The sequence below is a fragment of the Ctenocephalides felis genome, unplaced genomic scaffold, assembly GCF_003426905.1.
Source record: "Ctenocephalides felis isolate EL2017-DRISC unplaced genomic scaffold, ASM342690v1 CF-g0.4_SCAFFOLD_01886, whole genome shotgun sequence".
Lineage (NCBI taxonomy): Eukaryota > Metazoa > Arthropoda > Insecta > Siphonaptera > Pulicidae > Ctenocephalides > Ctenocephalides felis.
In genome coordinates, this window is record NW_020538040.1 from 129,679,882 (window position 1) to 129,698,393 (window position 18,512).

The 18,512-nt window shown below is 23.2% G+C and overlaps 1 pseudogene; it reads right to left on the reverse strand.

The window, feature by feature from the left end:
- Positions 1–13,198: 13,198 nt before the first annotated feature.
- Positions 13,199–13,548, reverse strand: LOC113375897 (annotated as a pseudogene).
- Positions 13,549–18,512: the final 4,964 nt, after the last annotated feature.

Consider the following 18,512-nt stretch of genomic DNA (forward strand, 5'->3'; position numbering starts at 1 on the left):
AAAATGTATAGTTAAACCTACCTTCATAACCCGTATTTAAATATCTAATTTAATATACATATTTATATAGTGAAATCTATGAAATGAAATTTTTTAATTTTTTCCTTACCGATTTTGTGACTCTAATGGTAAATTTGATTAAATATTAAGTGTTGATGAATTTGCAAACTTATTTAATAGTATTAAATTAATTGCTTGTTTATAATTTTATATTGTGACAAACTCTGAACGAATCTATGAAACCTATATTTCGTACATATTTCTACATATAATTTTGTTAATTTTAAACCGACTACTTTTTAAATTTGGCAGTCTGCCCTTTTTGACTCCTTTTTCGATTTCCTTATTATTTTTGTTTTCGACGTAGTTGGCCACCAATACTTGTACCAGTGTTTGTAGAAATTAGTAAAATCGACTACCACTAATTTAAGCTGATCACCTGAAAATTGATATTTATATATTCTCAATATTTGAATATAGTTTTGTATTTGTTAGATCCGGCTGCCATTTATGCACTTCATTCAAATTTCTACAAATATTTAGCCCTTGTTTATTTTTTTAGTATTTTTACTTGACTTTTACAGTACGAGATAATGCATTTTTATTACCATTAATATAATTGTTATAAAAATTGTAATTCAATTCATATTGATTAGTTTAATTCAAATTGATCAATTTACTAAACAGTTTCTTTTGTGTAATTGTCTGGATGTAAATCTTTTTTTATATAAATAGATATGATTTTCTGATCAGCAGATAAATTACTGATTTATTCAGAACCTTTTGAATTAATTATTTAACAAATTTTAATTGTACATTGTGTACTTTTATATGCAGTTGTATCCTGATTTGATGTTGATTTACTCTGCAATTATTTCATAAATTAAGAAGAAAAAAATTCTTGCATTCACTAAAATCTGATAATATTTTATACAATTAATATTTTACCTAATTTTTGTATTGCGTATGAATAACTAAATGTGAAATCATTTCAAACAAAATTTGAAAACCTAAAGAACAAAATCGTTTGTTTACTTTAAATATATTTAATTGTCAAGTGACATAAAGTAATAGAAAGGTTTTAAAGCTGCTTGAGAAGATTTTCTTACTAGTGAAGTTTTTGTTGAAAAAAAAATGTTTGAATCATTTGTATTATTATAACTATTCGCATTTATTTACTGAAACTAATAACCATAAATTAGATTGATGATTTTAATGTTAACAATATTTGCTGTATTTTGCTAATATCAATTCTCAAATAAATAGTAATTTTGCTGAATATGTTATATAATATTAAATACATATTTTATTAAACTTGAGCTATTTGGAATTTTGGTCTGACTATAGATTAAAGTATAAGTCGATATAGTTATCAAATTGTAGTGCCATAATGTATTTTTGAATTTTTTTTTCGGCATTAATCGAGGTACAAATCTCTTGTTTTGAAATTATATATTTTTATATAAGCAAATGGTATATTTTTTGTAGAAGATGAAAATTTTTGCTGCAATATTTACAAGTACAAGTAACAAAATTATCTTCACCAATTTCGTCGAACGAATCAACTTCCTGAATTCTTTCCCAATAGAGTCGTTTTTGTTTAAATTTAGTATAATATAGTATAGTACATCTTTCTACCTCTTGTATTGTGATTTAGGTCATCATGGCAACGATGATGTCCATAATGTTCAACATTTCTTTGGATATTTTTTTTATTTCTCTTTATTGAATTACAATCTGTCTTTACAAAAAGGAAGACAGTAGAAGATTCAGTAATTTCGATGATATATGAACTATTAAACCTTAGATTTAAAAGGTTACCCAGTAGTAAGCCTTTTCAATTTTGATATATTGACTTTAAATATTGTGATTATATAGAGTAAACTTAAAAATAAAATGATCTATGAGGTAAATGAGTATAAATTATGAATTATAACAACAAATAAAAAAAAACTAATAAAAATAAATAAAAATAGAAATAAACAACTAAATAAGTAGTACTGCTAATTAGAATGAATATATTATATATTATGTGGAGATCAATGTGTCGGATCCGTCGGGCGTTTTCTTTTTAGCCGTTCGATGCCGTGCGACTTAAAAAAATTCTTGGCCAGAATATTAGGACGGTTTTGTACTCTGCTCTTATATTTTTGACTAATTAATTTAATTTCTTCATCAATAGCGTTTACGTTTAGGTCTTGATGGACTAACTAGTTTGGTATGTATTTGGGGGCGTTTAGTATTTGTTTCAAAAATTTGTTTAGGAATCTTTGTATAATTGCAATATTCGATTTACGCGCTGTTCCCCAGAGTTGAAGTCCATAAGTCCATATGGGTTTAAAAACTACTTTGTATATCAGCAGTTTATTCCACGTACTTAAGCATGATTTTCTATTCAGTAACCAATAAAATTTTCTTTTTGTTGTTTCGAATTGTTGGCGCTTTTTCAGTATATGGTGTTTCCACGTTAATTTGGAATCCAAGTGCAGCCCCAGGTACTTAACGACATTTGTCTGCGGAAGCATTTGATTAAAGAGTTGAACCTTTGGATAAAATCTAATTATTTTAGATTTGTACAATTTTGCTATTTTTATAAATGTCATGTGTAAAATTTTGTAATTTGCTAATTAGCCAATAGCTTTCCCATATTGGTAATTGTGGAGTACCTGAAAGATAAATGATGCAAATTTATATTGTTCGATAAGGTGCAATTTATCATCAATAGATATACTGAATGGAACAAACTATTTTTATTTATATTTTTACTAATTATACTTCCATTTTCTAAATAAATAATATATACCATGTGAAACATAATGTTGAACAATATTATTAAATCTAGTACATATTTTGAATACTTTGGTAATAATACTTTTTAATTATTAACTATTTTAATTATTTTAATTAAACCTTAGATTGAAGAATGAATTTCAATACTTTTGTTATACTTTTGTGATAATTACTTAACTAATAAATTCATTTTATAAGACCTAATTTTTATTCAATACAAATATTTGTATTTTATTAACAATCTATATGAAAATAATATGTGAAAAATAGTATATACTCTTCTGCAATATAAACTTTTTTTCAAATTCAAAATACTTGATAGTAATTAGTATTTGAATGTATTTATTCATAAATCAAATAATTAATTGTTGCATAAGCCTAATAATTTCTTTGCTACGACTTTATCTTATACTTATAAAATTATAAGTGCAACAGTCTCGAATTCAATTAATAATCTTAATATTTTATAATTAAGTGTCATACATATTCTTATGTGAGATCTTACATGATTATTGCAAATCCGACTTGATTTTTAACAAATCTCAATTTCTTTGCGAGGCCCTCGAAATATATATAAAAATCATATTAGGACACTTCTTTATCAAATATTTTGACACCTGTATACCAATCATAAAATATTTTTTCGGCTTTTCATCATTTTCAATGTTATATTCATACTGTAATTTATAGTATCTTAGTACTTCAATACTTCACCTAATATTTTTTTACCTAACTAATTCGTAGTTATTCTAAAAAAGTCATTTTAATATTGTAAACTATCTTCTGAAGATATTTATACAATATATTATTCCTCATTATAACTTATTTTTTATAATCAAATGCTTTTAGCAAATGTTTTATGTATACATATAAATCCATTTATGGTTAAAATTGTAAATTTCAATTTTGACAAATTCATCAACTCTTAAGTTTAACATTTTTTTGTTGAATTTATAATGAGCAAGTAACAAATGATTAATATGTCTTTTGAAATAGGTCTGTATTACATTTCTATTCAAAAATGTATTTATAGAAACTTTATTGCAATTGCAAAAAATATTTGTATTTATAGAAACTTTATTGCATATTTCTATGATCATTAGATGAATTGCTTGATTGATTTGAAAAATAAATAAAGTCAAATATCCAAAGTCGCTTTAGCTCTTAGTAAATAATTAAATATTAATAATTTATGTTAAATTTTGTGCCTTGTGTTGGTATTTTTGTTAATCCATAAATGGAATCTTAAAGATTCTGCATATATTCTCTCTGCACTATAAATATTATTGAATTTCTGCATTTAATGACTTATTATATTTATAATTAATCCAAATTTTACTAGATCATATATTCAATTCATCTACTTTAGTAATATGTTTATATTGTGAACTTTGTGAAAATGAAAATCCTATTTGAATTTTTTATTAATTAAATTTAATTAAATAAATATTAAGAATGTGGCACTTTCTGGTTTAGTATCAGTTTTTTTAAAATATCATTTCTATGTCTGCTCGTTTTTGCCAAGAATTTGATTGTTCGTTTATGAATTTCGACTTAAATACTCAACGAATTGTTCCTTTTTTGCTAGATTGAATGAGTAGCGATTTATTTTATTCATCTCTAAAATTATTTCTCATCGAGTTTTGCACTTATCTATTTGTTTGTGTATTACTTTTTGATATTCTAGGCACCTAATTAATTTCGAACTTTTTATAAATACATTTTTAATAGTATTAATACTTTTGTTTTTTAATAATTTCAACTACTTGCATATAGAAATAATCTGAACATAAAAAAATTCTACTCTTTTTGCACTTCTTGCGGTTGTAATAATGCATTTTGCGAACAAAACATCTTTTCAATAAATTATTATTTTTTGGTACTACAGTCTCTACAGAAATGCTGTAGTTTTACGATATTATATTAATATATTTGATTTTATATATCCATATTATTATAATCATAACAATAATATTGTACAAATAATGCCAGTATAATATATTTGTTTCAAACTACTTTAATTCTAATGCAATTTTCTAGTGGAACAGAAATCTTTTACTTATTAAACTTATTTTTATAAATGAATTATATATTTTGTGTGAAACATTTAGGATTTTGGAGTGTTTTTTTTAAATCACGTTATTCAATGCTCTGGTACTTGATTCTAATACTTTGTTAATCCTGAGCAACTTTAAATTTTGTGTAAAATCGAGAAAATTTACATATACATGCACAAATTGTTCATGTCTGAATATTTATCTATTTAATTTTTTATTGACAATTATTTTACAAATAAAAACGTTTTCTATATATTTTCTGAACTTCGGTTTGCATTTCTATTTTGTTAATCCATCCTGAAATTCAAAAAGCAAATCAATTTTCATGTATTCTCTCAAATTTGACTCGAAAATTTCAATGATATAACGTTTTTCTATACGTTTAAAACTTTTTAAAATTACATTTCCTATTGTATATACAATAGATATGAATTATAATAACTAATTTGAATATATTTGTGCTGTTTTTAAAATATTTTTAAATGTTTTAACATGTATGTATTTTATTTAATTATTTTTATAAATTTATAAAATTATTTGAAAACTGTTTTGCGCAAAACAAAGTTTGAACATTTGAAAATAGGATTAAAGTCCTAGTTGAAAAAATGTATAATATGAAAATTTTAAAATGTATATTATTGAACAAGGATATTTGAAAGCCGTTACTGTAGATTTAATATAATATTTAATTGTGACAATTGTTTCTTCAAATATATTTTCTTTTAGAAATTTGTCGATTATTTGAATGTGAAATGAAATTGTGTTTTGTATATATTATCGAATAAACTACACTTTCTGATCTAAATTTTTCAACATTTTTTTTTATATCAATAATATCTCAACATATTCTATATCCATATATATCTTTATCAGTTATATTTATGAATTGTATTGAAATTTGAATTTTTGCACATTTGGTAAAAAATCATTTTTAGAAGATTTATGATTAATGATTTTGATTAAACATTAGGAAGCTCTATATTGCCGCTATATTTGATATAACAAGAAATACAAATAATTTGTTCAACTAAACCTACTTTTTCTTTATCTCATATTTAAATTCGAAATACATATTTAAATCGTAAAAGCTATGAAGTAAAATTTTTCAATTCCAATGTATATATCCGTAAGAGACTTTTATCTTCCGATTTTGTGATTCTAATGCTCAAATATTAAGTGTTGATGAATTTGAAAACTTACTTATTAATAATATTAAATTGGTAAACTATATGCTTGTTTATCATTAATTTTATATAATATAACTTTGAAAATTATCACCTGTTTTTTATTGAAATGCATTTACTTACTGTGGCCTTACTTTTGGCAATCTGCCCCTTCTGACGATTTCATTATGATTTTTGGCGATTTTCTCATAATGGTGAAATAATCATGATAGTTGGCTATCAATAGTTGTGGTTGTAGGAATTAAAAAATTCACTCCTACCAATACAAGCTGATCACCTGAAGATGATATTTATATATTTTCATTTATTTAATTCTGTTGGAAATGAGGTGCCGCCTTCTTCTGCAATTGTTGGATCCTGCTGTCTTTTATGCGTTTCATTCATTCTGCACACATTGCTTGAAATAACAAGAATTCTATCAATATATTATAAATATTTTTAAACGATTTAATTATAATACTAGTTAACAATCAGCAGTTGATAATAAATTTTCTTTTTGTAATTTTGGGCCATAAAATAAAATAAAAATTGGGCCAATATATATATTTGTTTACTACTCTGCGCTTTGGAAGATTCTTGGGCTTCTGGCTACTCTAATAAACTCTTGATTTTTACTTCTGGGCCACTTTTCTGGACTAAAAAACTGTAACATATTGTAACATCTTCCTTATCTTTTTTTACTGGTGTATTTTTTAATGAATTAATGTCGAACATCTTCTCTCAAGTCCGAAATATTTCATGTAACCTCTCTGTAACATTTCTTACCAGAATTGACTATCAGTGAAAAATATGCCTAAAATTTTATTTACATTTATATACAGTATGATGTTTCAGGCATTTTGTTTACATTATATATAAATATAAATTATATATGATATATGAATATAAATTTCATACAACGTGCTATATATTATCGATTGTTTTATCTTGGAACTGAGATGGATGCATTTTTAATACCAATGCTATAAAACTAAATTGAATTATTAACTAGTTAAATTTTTTATATAGTTCTTCACGTAAATATGTTACAAATATTTGGCCCTCAAAACTTAGTACAAAAAACTAAAATTAATTAAATATGTATGTGTGTCTATATTAACAAACTATATTAGAATAATATATGAATATATATGAATAATATATGCTCATTTACTATATAATCTCTTTTTCAAGTTCAAAATACTTTGTAGTGATTATTTATATATGTATTCATAAATCAAATAATGAATTATTGCATCAGCCTTATAATTTCTTGGCTACGACTTTTCTCTATACTTATAAAATTATAAGTGCAACAGTCTCGAATTCAATTAATAATCTTAATATATTTTATACATATTCTTATGTGAAAACTTTCATGATTATTGCGAATCTGACTTGATTTTTAACAAATCTCAATTTCTTTGCAAGGCCCTCTAAATTTATATAAAAATCATATTAGGACACTTCTTTATCAAATACAATATATTATTCCTCATTATAACTTATTTTTATAATCAAATGCTTTTAGCAAATGTTTTATGTATACATATAAATCTATTTATGGTTAAAATTGTAAATTTCAATTTTGACAAATTCACTAACTCTTAAGTTTAACATTTTTTGTTGAATTTATAATGAACAAGTAACAATTGATTAATATGTTATTTGAAATAGGTCTATATTACATTTTTATTCACATATAATTAATTTGTATTTATAGAAACTTTATTGCATATTTCTATGATCATTAGATCTTGGTAAATAATTAAATATTAATAATTTTTGTTAAATTTTGTGCCTTGTGTTGGTATTTTTGTTAATCCATAAATAGAATCTTAAAGATTCTGCATATATTCTCTCTGCATTATAAATATTATTGAATTTCTGCAAATTATTTATAAACTTATGACTTATTATTTTTATAATTAATCCAAATTTCACTGGATCATGTATTCAATTTATCTATTTTAATAATATGTTCATATTGTGAACTTTGGGAAAATGAAAAGCTTTCATCCTATTTATTTTTTGTTTCATTATATGATAAATAAATATTAAGAATGTGGCACTTTGTGTTTCAGTATCAGTCTCTGTTTGAATATCATTTCCATGTCTGCTCGTTTTTGCCAAGAATTTGATTGTTCGTTTATGAATTTCGACTTAAATATTCAACAAATTTTTCCTTTTTTATTATTCATCTCTTGAAATAATTCTCATTGAGCTTTGAATTTATTGATTTGTTCATTAACTTTTGATATTCTGAACTTTATCTAATATATTTGGAACTATTTTTTAACAAATAGAAACACTTTTTATTTGTTATATACTCTGAACTATTTTTTATAAATACATGTTTAATTGTATAAACATGCGTTTTTTTTAATTTTCAACAAGTACATAGAGTTAATCTGAACATAAAAAATTTCTACTGTTTACACTTCTTCCGGTTATAATAATGCATTCTGTAAAAAAATCTTTTTAATAAATTATTAATTTTTGGTAATACAGTTTCTACAGCAATGCTGTAGTTTTACGATTCTATAATAATATATTTGTTTTTATATATCCATATTAACATTTTTATAACAATAATATTGTACAATACATTTGTTTCAAATTTCTTTGTATTGAAATTTTCATGAATTCTCGAACGTTTAAATTTATTAAATAAACAATAAAAATTGTTGCATTTTAATTCTTCACGTCACATACAATATCATTGATGCACATGATTTCTCCTTCATTTCTCAAATAACTAAATACTAAATACTATAAACTTCAAACATTATATAGTGCAACAGTGTAGAAATACTGTTACATATTATACAAACTTTTTATAAATGAATTGTATGTTTTATGTGAAACATATAGAATTCTGGAGTCCTTTTTATAAATAACTTCATTGAATGTTCTGTAAAATCCGAAACCAGAATTGCCTCTGGAACATAATTCTAATACTTTGTTAATCCTGATCGACTTTTATGTAAAATCGATATAATTTGCATTTGCTTGCACAAATTGTTCATGTCTGGATATTTATTTATTTAATTTTTGATGGACACTTATTTCATGAATAAAAACATTTTCTATATTTTTTCCGAACTTCGGTTTGCATTTCTATTCTTCTATTTTAAGCAAATCAATTTTCATGTATTCCCTTAAATTTGACTTGAAAATTTTAATGATATATTAAATTCTATAATTCTTTTAATATATGAATATAAACTAACTTATGAATATAAATTTTTCAACAAATTTTTATATATGCCAAATCTGTATATAGAACTTTATCAGTTATATTTGCAAATTGTATTTAGAAGATTTGTGATTATTAAATATTTCACTTTCATTTGAATTATTTGAGAATATTTGAGTCGCTGTTTATTAATATATACAAATATACTTATAAACATTTTTGATGAAACATTAGGAAACTCGCTTCTAACATTTATTTTAAATTATCGAATAATAATAATAAGTTATATTTCATTTGCTTTATTTTCTATAACTAAAAATGCTGTCTGCCCCTTCTGACTACTCTGTCGATTTCCTTATTATTTTTGTCTTGGACGTAATTGACCACCAATATTTACATCAGTGGTTGTAAGAATTAGAAAATAAGATATTCATATATATTGTCAAAAATTGAGTATATTTTTGTATTTGTTTTACAATATTTTTATAATTAATTTAGAAATGAGATGTCGTCATTTTCTGCATTTATTATATGAATGGATATTATTTTCTTCTCAGCATTTTTTATACATACATATTGTGTTTTCATAATCAAATACAATATCTATTTGTTATGAAAATATCTTATTCTAAAACATTGCATTCGTAAATCTCTAAATTTGAATTTTTTTAAGGAAAGTTTTCACAAAAACTTCAGATTTTTTAAAATAAGCGTACATTTTAATTAGAATTTGTTCACTATAATTTTATTTTTTGCTTGCATTTGTATATTATTATATCGACACTATAAAATGACTGATTTATTCTAAGTTAATTATTTAACGAATTTTATTTGGACATTGTGAACTTTTGTATGTAGTTGTATCCTGATTTGTTGTTGATTTGCTCTGAAATTATTTCACAGTTTAACTACTCAAAGAAAATCTTGCGTTTAATAAATCTGATAAAATTTTGTCCAATTTATATTTTGCCAAATTTTTTATTGTTGGTTCGAATAACTAAATGTAAATTCACATTTCAAACAAAATGTGAAAACGTAAACAACAAAATCGTTTATTCACTTTAGGTATAATATTAAAATATTTAATTATATTTAAACTGCTCGTTTTAATGACATAAAATAATAGAAAGTTCTTAAAGCTGCTTGAAAACATCTTCATACTAGTGAAAGTTCGATTTGAAAAAAAAATTGTTTGAATCATTTTTATTATTATAACTATGCGCATATATTTACTGAAACTAATAACTATAAACCATAAATTAAATTTATGATTTTAATATTAACAATTTTTGTTGTATTTTGCGAATATCAGTTTTCGAATAAATGGTATTTTTGCTTAATTTAATAGCTATGTGGAATTTTGGTCTGGCTAGAAAGTATAAGTCGATATAGTTATCAAATTGTAGTGCCATATTGTATTTTTGAATTTTTTTCGGCATTAATCGAGGTACAAATCTGCTGTTTTGAAATTATCTATTTTTATATAAGCAAATGGTATATTTTTTGTAAAAGATGAACATTTTTGCAGTAATATTTACAGGTACAAGTAACAAAATTATCCTCACCAATTTCATCGAACGAATCAACTTCTTGAATTCTTTCCATTCTATATTGAAACTTTCTGCTTCGAAACAGAAATACGTTTACGTCGTGCCTATTTATAACGATAAATACTAAATTTTATGATTTTACTTTACTAAAATACTTTAAATAGTTGCATACATCAAATTCTCAATTTTTTTTATAGTTAGTATAATATAGTACATCTTTGTACCTCTTGTATTGTGTTTTAGGTCATCATGGCAACGATGATGTCCATAATGTTCAAAAGTTCTTTGGATAAAATCTAATTATTTTAGATTTGTACAATTTTGTTATTTTTATAAATATCATGTGTAAAATTTTCTAATTTTCTAATTAGCCAATAGTTTTCCCATATTGGTAATTGTGGAGTACCTGAAAGATAAATGATGCAAATTTATGAATGGAAAAACATACTTATTGAAACTTTAAATTTACTTACCTACTATATATACTTATTGAAAATTTCATTTTGTTAATCAAAAATTTTTTCAATTATATTATTTAATTATTAGTTTAATTGGTATTATTGTTTGGAATTTGTTGTAAATAATTTCTGAAACTATTTTATGAACAATTAAAAAAAAACTAATTTGTTAATAACTAACTGCATAATACTATATACTCGAAAACTATTACTTAATTGCTTCCATTAGCTCCATTTTAAAAATATAATAATATATTTTATGTGAAACATAATGTTAAACAATATTATTGAATCTGGTGCATACTTTGAATTCTATAATAATCATGATCTACTTTTAATTTTAATCTAACCTTAGATTGAAGTATGAATTTTAATTTTGCTATTTGTTCTATCGTAAATTTATTACGGAGTTTAACGGTATTTGTCTGCTTTTAGTGATTTTTATTAAATATAGCTAGCATTTTAATTATTTGTTTTGAACTTGTAATTAGTTTTTTAAATATTTTAACTACTTGCATATATAGAAAAAGTCTGAACTAATTAATATTTTCAACTGCTTGCGTATATATAGAGTCTGAACATAAAATAATTCTGCTTTTTTACACATATTGCGATCATAATAATACATTGTTAATCCTGATCCACTTTTAACTTAATGTAAAATCGATATTATCTACGTATACTGCACAAATTGTTCATCTCTGAATATTTATCCATTTAATTTTTGATAGACAATTATTTTACCAATAATAATATTTTCAATATTTTTTCTGAACTTCGGTTTGCATTTCAATTCTTCTATTTTGTTGATTCATTTTGCTATTAAAAAAGCATAATTTTTCTATATTCATTTAAATTTGATTTCTTTTTTATGCTTTTAATTTATTCTATTATGAATTTAACTTTTGTCATTTGACTTATTTTTGATATGATATTTTAAAAAAAAATACTATTATAACATTTTTCGATACGTATGAAATTTCCAAAAATTACGTTTTCGCATTGCATATACAATTGATATGAATTATAATAACTAATTTGAATTCAATTTTAATATATTTCTGATACTTTATAATATTTTGAAATGTTTTATCATGTTCGTATATCGCTTTTTATGTATCATATATTTTTTTTCATAAATTTATAAAATCATTTTGCGCAAAACAAAATTTCAAAATTTGAAGCAAGGTTGAAATTCTAGTTGAAAAGATGTATAATATGAAAATTTAGAAATGTATATTTTTGAACGAGGCTATTTCAGAGCTGTTTCTGCAGATTTAATCTAATATTTAATTGTTTATTCAAATATATTTTCTTTTCTGAATTTGACGATTATTTTAATGTGAAATGATGTTGTGCATCGTACACATTATCAAATGAAACTACACTTTTGATCAAAATTTTTCAAAAAAAAAAAAAACAAATATATCTTAAACTTTTTTGTATCCATATATATCTCAGATATTGTATCAGTTACATTTTCAAATAGTATTTTAATTAAAATTTCACACATTTGGTAGCAACTAACGAAACATTATTAGGAGATTTATTCACTTGAAACAACTCATATTTGCATCGCTGTTTTTTAAAATGTACAAATATATTTATCAATGATATTTACTGTAACTAAAAATACAAATAATTTGTTCAACTTTCTACTTTTACTTGATCTCATATTTAAATATCTAAATTAATATACAAATTTTTATAGTAAGAGCTATGAAGTAAAATTTTTCAATTCCATTGCTTATCCGTAAGATACTTTTATTTTCCCGATTTTATGATAAATTTGATCAAATATTAAATGTTTATGAATTTGCAAACTTACTTATTATTAATATTAAATTGTTAAACTATATGCTTGTTTGTCATTAATTTTATATATACTTTTTTTGGCATACTTTATATATTTAAACATAACTTCGACAATGTATCACAATATAAAATATAAGTAATTTTCTTAACATAAGTTTTTATTCATTTAGTTTATATTTTCCTGTTCCCTTCGTTGAGCATCCAGTATATCATCCGCAGAAAATTCAATAAGATTTAAATTATTCTCTTTTTTTCGGTCTATTTCTCCTAATAAGACTACATTTTCTTCGCGAACTATAAATACTTTTCTAGGTATATCTCCATATTCTTTTCCTATATGAATCTTGTTCTAAATAATCCTAATCGAAATTCTATAGTTCGATGAAGAAGTAAATTAGCAAATTGATCTACGCTCCTCAAGTATCCAATCAATGTTTTTCCGTCTCTAAGTAGAACCATGAGCTTTTTATCAAGTTCTATGAGCTTTTTATCATTATAAGCTATGTTTGAGTGCATCTATGAAACCTAGATTTCGTACATATTTCAACATGTAATTCTGAAAATTTTAAACCGATTTTTATTGAAATGTTTTTACTTACTGTGGTTTTACTTACTAAATTTGGCAGTCTGTTCTTTCTAACCACTCTGTCGATTTCCTTATATTTTTTTGTCTTGGTCGTAGTTAGTAATACTCCTACTAATACAAGCTATTTTGAATTTATTTAAATCACTTGGAAAAGAGATTTTGTCTTCTTTTGTAATTGTTAAATCCTGCTGCCTTTTCATTCATAATATATTTTCATCGCCGTCCTGGTGTATGTCCACCACGTTCTGCACACATTGCTTGAATATTATCAACATGTTATAAATATTTTAAACGATTTAATTATAATACTAGTTAACAATCAGCAGTTGACAATAAATCATTTTCTATTTGTAATTTTGGGCCATAAAATAAAATAAATGTTGGGCCAATATATATTTGTCTACTACTCTGCTCTTTGGAAGATCATTGGGCTTCTGGCTACTCTAATAAAGGCTACTTCTAGGCCACCTTTCTAGGCTAAAAAACTGTAAAATAATATAACATTTTCTTCATCTTTTTCTACTGGTGTATATTTTAATGAATTAATGTCGAACATTTTCTCCCAAATCCTAAATATTTCATGTAACCTCTCTATAACATTTCTTACCAAAATTGACTATCAGTGAAAAATATTCCTGAAATTTTATTTATATCTATATACTATATGATGCTTTAGGCATTTTACATTATATTATATATAAATAATTTTATTCAACGTGCTATATATTATCGATTGTTTTATCTTGGAACGGAGATGGATGAATTTTTAATACCAGTGCTATAAAACTAAATTATATTATTAACTAGTTAAATTTTTTATATAAATTTTCACGTAAATATGTTACAAATATTTGGCCCTCAATAAAAATTAGTCTTTGTTCACACAAAATTATATATTTATTAGTAATTATTTTTGGAGTACGATCCGAATTATTTCTAGTACGAAAAACTAAAATTAATACCTAATGTATATTGTTATAACTCAAGAAGCAATAATCTACTTGAAAGCAAGATATTTTGTATTTCAATTTTTAATTAATTTTTTACAATAATATAGCATTCAATAGAATTGACAGAAACTCTCTTTTTATGATTTTTAATAATTTTGAATAATTTAAGAGTTGAAAAAAAGGCGGCACGATTACTACATTATAATTAATAATTATATATAAATATTATAAAATCTTTAATTTTTTAACGAATTTTATTTGGACATTGTGTACTTCTGTATGTAGTTGTATCCTGATTTGCTGTTGATTTACTCTGCAATTATTTCACAATTTAACTTGCATTTACTAAATCTGATAAAATTTTGTCCAATTTATATTTCGCCAAATTTTTGATTGTGTGTTCGAATTTAAGTTTAATATTAAAATATTTAAATATATTTAAACTGCTCGGTTTAGTGACATAAAATAATAGAAAGTTCTTAAAGCTGCTTCAAACTATTTTAATAGATGAATCTTTTATATTATTTTAACTATTTGAATATATTTATTGAAACTAATAACCAAAGATAATTGAAATCAATGATTTTATTACTAACAATTTTTGTTCTATTTTGCCAAAATTACCATCTGAATTTTATGGAAGTTATACACATTATTACATATTATTGACAATTGTCTCAACTTTTGATATATTTTCAAAACTTATTTCTTACTGCTTTAATATTTTCACATTGATATTTAATTTTATTTAATATACCATTAGAGATACTATATTAAATATGAGTATTTTATAAATTCATTTAATTATATATTATTAAATTTAAACTTGACATATTTATAATTTTGGTCTGACTAAAAAATAAAGTTAAATCGGACTTTCATATAATTATCAAATTATACTGCCCTGTTGTGATTTTTTATTTTTTTCGGCATTAATTGAATTAAATATAAAAGTAAATAATTTATTTTTAATGAGTGATAAAGAATTTTGGAGCCATAATTTTTAATATTTTTAATGAAAGCTTTAAGAAATCTTATATTACGATTGTCTCTTTTTTATGGAATATTAAATCCAATTATACTTTGCATTTATATATTAAACTCCTATTTCAAAAATTTTGCCTGATGAAATATAAGAAATTATATTTATATTCTTTTAATATTTAAATTAATGATGTTATTTTCAAAGATGTAATTTTCAAGTTTTTGTTTAAGTCTGTAAGCATAACACTTTGTATTTTTAGTATTGTGGCTGAGGTCTCTCATCCATTTTGGCAACGATGATGTCCATAATGTTCAACACTTCTTTGGATAAAATCCAATTATTTTCGTTTTTTTACAATTTCGCTATTTTGCTATTTTTATAAATGCTATATGTTGATATTTGCAATTTGCCAATGAAACTAGCCAATAGCAAAGGCAATCTTAATACGATTCAACAATATTTTTAATTCTTGACAATATTCATATTAGAATAGGTGCATCTCTTTGTTTTATTATTTGCACCAAGTAACCAAATGTATAGCTCTCGAAAGCTTTTACTTATTATACATCCATTTTATAAATAAAAAATATATTTTATGTAAAACATAATGTTAAATAATATTATTGAATGCTTTGTAAAGTTTGAAAACAGAATTGAGCCTGGTGCATACTTTGAACACTTTGATAATCAGTTTAGTTCATTTAGTTTTAATGTAACCTTAAATTAAAGTATGAATTTTAACATTTTCTTTGTTTTTTTAGTCTCGCTATTTCTACAGCAATGTTTTTTAATTTAACTAATAAATTTGTTTTATGAGAATTAATTTTAAATCATTTGTTTTATTAACTAAATGTGTATCTATATTAACAATCTGTATGAAAACAATCTTATTCTATACTTTTTCAACTACAAATTATACAAATTACGTATGCATTCAGGAATTAAATTGTTCCATCAACCATATACTTTCTTGGCTAAGAATTTAATCTATACTTATAAAATTATAAGTGCAACAGCCTCAAATTTATTTAATAATATTATTTCATAATTAATTGTTTTACATATTCTTATGTGATTAACTTCTGAAAATACTCAGTTTCTCTGCAAGGCCGTCTATATTTATCTCTAAATCGTTTTTTGAAAAAGCTTTGCCAAACATTTTGACATCTATTAATTAATCATTTAATATTTTCAATGTTTTATTCGTGCTATAAGTAATATTATTTCAACATTTGCTTAACTAATTCGCATGTTTTTTCTGTTAAATTTATATTAAAAAACTAACAATTGAAATTGACATCACATTTTTATCCAAATTTAATCAACTTGTATTTATAGAAACTTCATTGCATATTTCTATGATTCTATACATTAGATGAATTGCTTGATTTAATTATAGAAAATTTTCTTTGCTAATTGTAAGTGAAACTTTCAAAGTAGTTTCATGTCTGGGTAATTGTGCTTAAATAATTTTTGTTAAATTTTCTGCCTTATTGTCTAAAAATCCATACTCATATGCAAAAGTAATAACTAAATAAAGTCTTGAATATAGATATTATCTCTGCATCATAAATATTTTTGAATTTCGCTTTTTAAAGGTGCAAATTATTTATAAACCTTTGAAGTATTTTATAATAATTTAAAATTTTTGTCAATTGATTTTTCTAATATTTTATACTAGAATTTTATAGTTCCTAATTTACTTATATTAACATTTTTATGTACCTATATAAAATCTGCTCGTTTTGCCAAAAATAGTCAAAAACTCAAAAACATGTTAGAGAAAATATATATAGTTTGATTGCTTTACATGAATTTTAACTTAAATATTCAATAAATTGTTCCTTTTTTGCTATATTGTAAAAGTAGCGATTTATTTCATTCATCTCCTAATCCTCATTGAGTTTCGAATTCATCTATTTGTTCTTTAACTTTTGATAGTCAGGATATCTAATATATTACTAAATTTTTTTAACGAATAGAGATACTTTTTTGACGTTATACATTCTCAACTATTTTTTATAAATACATTTTTAATTGTTTAAACCTGATTTAATTCTATTTGTAGTTGACCTTTATATTCGTTTTTTTATTTTCAACCAGTTGTATATAGAGATATTCTGGACATAAGAAATTTCTGCTGTTTTTACAATTCTTGCGGTTATAATAATGCATTTTGTGAAAAAGAAATATTTTTATTAAATTATTAATTTCTGGCACTACGGTTACTACAGCAATGCTGTAGTTTTACGATTATACATTGATGAATTTGTTTTTATATATCCATATTATAACAATACTTGTATCAAATTACTTTAATTCTAATGAAATTTTCTTGAATTTTCAAACGTTCACATTTATTAAACAAACAATAAAAATTGTTGCATTTTAATTCTTTACATCACATAAAATATCATGGATGCACGTGGTTCCTTCCACATTTCTCAAATAACCAAATACAAAATACTATTAACATCGAAAATTATATAGTGCAACAGCGTCAAAAACTTTTACTTATTAAACTTAGTATTTATAAATAAATAAAATATTTTATGTTAAACAAATAGAATTTTGGAGCCCTTTTTTCAATCACAATGTTTATTGCTCTGATACTTTTAATACCTGATATAGAGTACTTTTGATTTTAATCTAACTTTATGCAAATTGATATAATATATATATACATGTACAAATTGTTCATGTCTGAATATTTATCTGTTTAATATTTATGGACAATTATTTCACCAATAAGAACATTTTCTATATTTTTTCTGAACTCTGGGGTTTGCACTTTTATTCTATTTTATTATTGTATTTTGTTGATTTATCTTGCAATTCAAATTGTTTTCAACTACAAAATACTTTTTAGTGATTATATTCTAACTGTGTCAGCCTTATACTTTTTGGCTAGCGCTTTACTTTATACTTGTAATATTATAAGTGCACTTATAAATTCATT